Source organism: Triticum dicoccoides, chromosome 3B (assembly GCF_002162155.2).
Source record: "Triticum dicoccoides isolate Atlit2015 ecotype Zavitan chromosome 3B, WEW_v2.0, whole genome shotgun sequence".
NCBI classification, from domain to species: Eukaryota; Viridiplantae; Streptophyta; class Magnoliopsida; order Poales; family Poaceae; genus Triticum; species Triticum dicoccoides.
In genome coordinates this window covers 189,951,685-189,959,001 of record NC_041385.1, presented here as the reverse complement: position 1 = coordinate 189,959,001, position 7,317 = coordinate 189,951,685, and positions in this window count along the sequence as shown.

The window sequence follows — 7,317 nt, the reverse complement described above, 5'->3', positions numbered from 1 at the left end:
CTGTGCAGACGCATAAAGAGCGTGTCCGAGACTGCAGCAAGGGTCGAGACACGGGCGGGGGGCAAAGGGGGTCTGTAGCCCCACAAGCGACGTCGAGAAGTTCGGCAACCCGGTCAAGCCAAGCGGCGTGGTCGTCCTCTGCAAGGCGGTAACATAGTAATTCAGCCGCAAGGGAGCGCGGCTTGCACGCCCGTCAGCCCCCGGCGAGTGCGAAGGGGCGGATCCGTGGCGGTGCCGATCGAGTTCGTGGTGATGACCCACAAGTATAGAGGATCAATCATAGTCCTTTCGATAAGTAAGAGTGTCGAACCCAACGAGGAGCAGAAGGAAATGACAAGCAGTTTTCAGCAAGGTAATATCTGCAAGCACTGAAATTATAAGTAATGAGTAGTTTGATAGAAAGATAATTTGTAACGAGCTAGTAACGGTAATGGTAACAAAAGTGCAGAAAGGTAGCCCAATCCTTTTGAGGCAAAGGACAGGCCAAAACGGTCTATTATGATAAGCAAAGTGTTCTTGAGGGTACACAGGAATTTCATCTAGTCACTTTCATCATGTTAGTTTGATTTGTGTTCGCTACATTGATAATTTGTTATGTGGGTGGACCGTTGCTTAGGTGTTGTTCTTACTTGAACAAACCTCCTACTTATGGTTAACACCCTCGCAAGCTTCCGCAACTACGAGAAAAGTATTAAGAATAAATCTAACCATAGCATTAAACTTTTGGATCCAAATCAGCCCCTTACAGAATAGCGCATAAACTAGGGTTTAAGCCTATATCACTCTCGCAACCCATCATCTAAAAACTACTCCACAATGAATTCCCTTAGGCCCAAATATGGTGAAGTGTCATGTAGCCAATGTTCACATGACACCACTAAGGGAACCGCAACATACATACTATCAAAATATCGAACACATATCAAGTTCACATGATTATTTGCAACAAGATTTCTCCCGTGACCTGAATAACAAAAGTAACTACTCACAAATGGTAATCATGCTCAAGATTATACGGGTATTAAATAGCATAATGGATCTGAACACATAATCTTCCACCAAATAAACCATATAGTAATCAACTACAAGATGTAATCGACACTACTAGTCACCCACAAGTACCAATCTATAGTTTCGGTACCAAGATTGAACACAAGGATGAACTAGGGTTTGAGAGGAGATGGTGTTGATGGAGATTGCCTTCCCAAATATTGGAGAGTTGTTGGTGATGATGATGACGATGATTTCCCCCTCCGAGAGGGAAGTTCCCCCGGCGGAGTCGCTCCGCCGGAGGGCAAAAGTGCTCCTGCCCATGTTCCGCCTCGAGATGGTGGCTCTTCATCCCAAAAGCCCCCCCCTATTTTTTCTAGGTCAAAATCACTTATATACCAGAAGATGGGCACCGGAGGTGGGCCAAGGAGGGTAGCCCACAAGGGCGCGCCTGGGCTCCCTGGCGCGCCCAGGTTGGTTGTGCCCACCTGGTGGGGCCCCTCTTGTAATTATTTGCCCAATAATTCTTATTTATTCCATACAAATTCCTCGTGCAGTTTCAACTCATTTGGAGTTGTGCAGAATAGGTAGCCTGACGTTTCTTTTTCACGTCCCGAATTCCAGCTACCAGTATTCTCCCTCTTTGGGTGAACCTTGCATATTATGAGAGAAAAGGCATTAGAATTACTCCAAAAAACATTATTATGCATAAAAACATCATAAACAACAGTAGGAAAACCTGATACAAAATGGGCGTATCAACTCCCCTAAGCTTAGACCCCGCTTGTCCTCAAGTGAAAACCGAAATCTAAAAACATGTACACATGCTTAGAGAGAGAGAGAGAGAGAGAGAGAGAGAGAGAGAGAGAGAGAGAGGCGTCGATAAAAACAAAATACGGACATAGAAGCATCATGTATATTATTATAACAGCAACAAACTTTAACATAAAACTTTATCATAGAACTTTTTACCATAGACTTCTCATGAACAAGTAACAATTCATCACAACATCGAAGTATAAAGCATAAACTCTATTGAAAATCAACAAACTATGTTCTCAGTCAACTTTGCAACTACAATTCATCATCTTTTTAGGAAGAGTCATGTATCGGAGACATTTTGGCAAGTCCACATACTCAACCATCATATAGTCTTCTATTGCTAACACTCACCGCATACACATGAACAAAATGTTTCAACCGGACACAAAGAAAGATAGGAGCATATAGTTTCGCCTCCCAACATACTAACCTCAAGGGTGATGTCAACAATAATAACTTATGCTACCCATATCCAACTGGATATACGTGCCTAGATCTTTCCTCACCACATGATGCTTGACAAAAGAGAAAATAAAAAGGAATAGAGAGAAGAACTTTGACACTTGCATAAAAGTAAATACATAAAAGTAAAAGATAGGCCCTTCGCAGAGGGAAGCAGAGGTTGCCATGCACTTTTTTATTTGTATGCTCAATCCCTTAGTGCAAAAGAATGTCACGTTATATTGCCCTTATGATAGCTACCTTTATTATGCAGTCCGTCGCTTTTATTCTTTGCCATCACAAGTTCGTACAACTCTCAATTTTCTCTTAATCTAAATGATCTAACACTTTTAGAAGCAATTTTTATTGCCTTATTGCACCGATGAAAACTTACTTGAAGAATCTTACTCAATCCTTAGGTAGGTATGGTGGACTCTCCAAAATAAGATTTGGGTTTAAGGGTTTTTGGATGCACAAGTAGTATCTCTACTTGGTGCGGAATTTTTGGCCAGCAAAGATGGGGGGTAAGCACTACATGTTGAAGGATCTATGACAATATAACGTCTATGTGAATGTGAACAAACATAAATTATTATGTTGTCTTCCTTGTCCAACATCAACAATTTTGGCATATAATATTTTGATGGGGGCTCACAATCACAAAAGATATCCAAGATAGTATATTTGCATGTGAATCTTCTCTTCCCTTATTAATTCTTTCATGAATTGCATCATTGACCAATGCTATGTTTGCAAATCTCCAATAGTTTTTTCTACTTATACTCTTCCCTTTGTGATGTCATTACTTGCACTAGTACAACGAGGTGCTATTGTCAGATTCCGGGCTCCAAAGACCCAAGAAAGGTTCGAACTCAGGGGCATTCGCAAAGAACTCAAACTCTCAAGCCGATCCACTCGCTGCTCTCACGGCATAGCTCGATGAACAGGAAGGAAATGGAAACGGCAGTTTACCAAGGTTTGGACCACCTTATGGTGTAAAACCCTACTCCTGCTTTGTTGTGGATTAGCCTCGCGGGGGCTGTGGATGAACTACTACAAGGGGAAGAACAGCCTCAGGAGGCTTGTTCTTGTGATGAGCTCTAGGGATTCGGTCTCGAGGGGTCCGATCTCTCAAGGACTCAATCCCTTTCTATGGTGGTAGCCAGGCTATATTTATAGTGGCCTCTGTTCTCTTCCCTCGAAACTTAGGCGGAAAGGGATCCCACAGTGGCCAATTTCGAGAGGGGACAAGTAGTACATCTTATCCTGACGAAAGGTGGTCTTTGCCTGTAAAGCTTCTAGTCGTGATGTCGTGGTGGGCTCAACGATGACATCCATCCTGCCGTTCTGGCGGTCCTGGTCTTATTGCATGCAAACGACAACCTTTGGCTGATTCCTTGGGACTCTGCACCTGCGCTTACCTCCTTAGCACCAAAGAGGAAACCTGCCGCTCTGCGCCCACTGCCATGTGCCTGGCCCCGGTTGTCACAACTGATGTCACCTTAGCCTCATGAGGTGAGGCCTTGCGTAGAAATCTCCGCTCCTCAGGAGGCCGCACGGGGAGACCGCTCCTTCAGGAGGTCTTTATGTCGTCTGCCTCACGAGGCTTGGCCCCTCGCTAGGGTCTTGTCTTGTCGCGGTCGAAGATGGGCCATACCAGGCCGTCCTTGGAGCCACATCGTGGGCCATAGGCAGGCAAATCTGCGTACCCTGGTTCCCAGAACACCGACAGTAGCCCCCGGTCCCAAGGCGCGCTCGCACTTGGCTTCAAGGCGAAGCCAAAGGACAAGTGTGGAGCACCGCTGGCTCCAATCGCCTGCGGACCGAGTCGACGCATGGCGCTTGATAAGACATGGGCGCCTCCGCTTCCCCATGCTGTCTCGGCAACCGCCTGACTTGACAACTACCTGCTGCATGCACAGGAATCCATCATTACTCGAGATCGTGGGAGGCCGGCGATTAACCTCCCCTTGGCTATAAATGCGAGAGCCGACGGAGCCCCTGCCCATCTTCGTCTTCTCGCTTCTCCTTCTTCCCGCTCCATCGCCCCGCTAGAGCATCCATGGCACCGACGACAAGGTTTTCCGTCGCGGAGAAAGGGAAGGCCCCCAACGAGGGACCGGACTCGCCCCGCCCAAGAGGGGCCGCGGACGCCACCGCAAGTATGTCGTGATGCCGGTAGCGGCTCCCCATGGGCGTGGGCATCCTCCCTCAAAGGCTGGCGCTGCCTCCAATGGTCTTGGGGGCACGTCCTCCTATGATGGAAGCCGTCGCGGTCAGGGAAGCCGCTGTGAGGAGGCGAGGCGCATGGTGGCCATCTGGACACCAAGGCCATGATCCCACTCAGCCGACGCTCCCCTGGAGTTTGTGGTGTGGGCGGAGAGGCCCGCACGTGCCTGGCTCTGGCTCCCGCGCTTCTTCACGAGCGCGCTGCCGGCCGGGCAACCTGGTGGCTTCTGGCTTCAGGCCGATGGCTACTACAAGGCCTCATGGGTGGAGGCCTAGGTCACGGCCGCCGGCAACGTGGTCCTGAACCACGGGTGGCAGTCATTTGCCCGCACACATGACGAGCGCGGGAGATGCACCCTCCACTTCAGGTACGATGGCGTCATGACCCTCTACATGTGGATATTCGGGGAAGACAGCCCGCGCATAGGGTGCTGCCCGGAGAGCGACAACGACGATGACGATGGTGATGATGATGGCAGACGGAGAGGCGGTGTCGCCTTTCGTGATGAACTCGCCCTTGGCGATGGTCGTGCTGCCTCCAGCAGTGGCGGCTTCTCCTCCATGGAAAGCTCCAGCAACGACGACTCCGAAGAGCCGCCACATCGCGGAGCCTAGACCGAGACGGGAGACGAGCTGCGCCACCACCACGCCCTGTTGAAGTGGGAGGAAGGCCTGGCATCAGGAGCTGCCGTCATCGCGTATGTGCTTTTGTTCCTTTCTTTCTGCTGCAAAAAACAAGAAGTAGGAGGCGCGTAATGGACTATGGCACTTGCGCCATTATGTTATTGTTTCTATGATTCCTGATGCTCGTGTTGCTATGGATTGTGATTGTAATAACTTAGTTTAGGGTTCGTGTGATAAACTTGCGTGTCGAGGGAGCGCTTCTTGTCGAGAGGTGACCCGGGGTCACCAGGCCTCAGGAGGGCGGGTGGGGGTCCTTGCAGTTGTAGGACTAGAAGGCCCCAGAGGGGCTGTGCCCGCGAGCTTGTTCGAGAGCGTCGCGTGAGGACAGATATTCCACAAGGCCAGGGACTAAGGCTTTGGCGAGGTGTGTTCGCGGGCAAGCTCGAAGCGCACACACCTGCCCAGTCCCCACGCGTAGGACGTGCGAGGACGAGCGACAGGCAACTGCCACTCCTCCTGAGGCAAGGCCTGAGAGAACGAACGAGGCAAGAAGAAAAATTCCCAACCCTCAAAAAGAGACGGTGAAACTCCAAATTCCATTCAAGAAGTCGCAAACCAGATACATAAAGCAATCAAAAGAACAGCCACATCCGACACCTAAGCTAGTCTTATCACTAGTGCGGAGCTAAGTGCTGCCACTAGGACGTGGGTCGGAGCCCCCGTGAGGCCCAAGGGCGATGCTCAAGATACTCCGGGGTGTGTACAACCCCAACTCATTATTACGTGAGAGTGTCACAAGCGAAGACCTTCACAGGGGCGGATCCTTCTTTACGGGTAGAACTTCCGGAGGTGCTGATGTTCCAGGCATTCTGGATGGGGACCCGGTCCTGCATCTCTTGGCACGCGGCGCCAGGCTTTGAGACACGGGCGATCCTGAACGGGCCCTCCCACATGGGGGAGAGCTTGTGAAGCCCTTCCCTGGAGAGCACCTGCCTCAGGATGAGGTCACCCACCTCGAGGGTCCTGGAACAAATGTTGCAGCAGTGCTACCGCCGCAGCGTCTGCTGGTACCTCGCAGCTCAGAGTGAGGCTTGACGACGGCGTTCCTCCCCCAACACGAGGTCCATCCCCATGAGGCGTCCTGACGCGCCTCGTCGAATGCCAGGACCCATGGGGAGCGATGCCTGATGATACGTCTCTATAGTATCTACTTTTCCTAACGCTTTTCCTCTTGTTTTGGACTCTAATTTGCATGATTTGAATGAAACTAACCCAAACTGATGTTGTTTTGAGCAGAACTACCACGGTGTTGTTTTTGTGTAGAAATAAAAGTTCTCGGAATGGAACAAAACTTTGCGAGGATTTTTATACAATAAAAGAGAATTTCTAGAGCCAAGAACCATTGGAGGGGGGCACCTGGGTGGGCAGAACCCACCAGGGTGCGCCCAGGTGGGTTGTCCCCACCTAGTGGCCCCGCAGACCCTGAAATCAACGCTATAAAATCCTATATTTCTAGAAAAAAATCAGGGAGAAAGAATTATCGTGTTTCACAAGACGGAGCCGCCGCTGTCTATTGTTCTTCATCAGGAGGCTAGATCTAGAGTCCATTCGGGGCTCCGGCGTGGGGGATCTTCGATCTTCGTCATCACCAATACTTCTCGATCACCAATTCCATGATGCTCCCCACCACGAGTGAGTAATTCCTTCATAGGCTCGCTGGTCGATGAGGAGTTGGATGATATTCATCATGTAATCGAATTAGTTTTGTTAGGGTATGATCCCTGGTATCCATTATGTTCTGAGATTGATGTTGCTATGACTTTGCCATCCTTAATGCTTGTCACTTTGGGCCCAGGTGCCATCATTTCAGATCTGAATCGTTTATGTTATCACCATTATATCCATGTTCTAGATCCGATCTTGCAAGTTATAGTCACCTACTACGTGTTATGATCCGGCAAACCCGGAGTGACGATAGTCGGGACCACTCCCGGTGATGAACGTAGTTTGAGGAGTTCACATATTCACCGTGTGTTAATGCTTTGTTCCGGTTCTCTATTAAAAGGAGGCCTTAATATCCCTTAGATTCCAATAGGAACCCGCTGCCACGGGAGGGTAGGACCACTACTAGAAAAACCGCTACTAATGGCGCACCTAATTTGGCCATTAATGGCGCATCACCGGTGCGCCATTACTAGCATGCCATTAGTA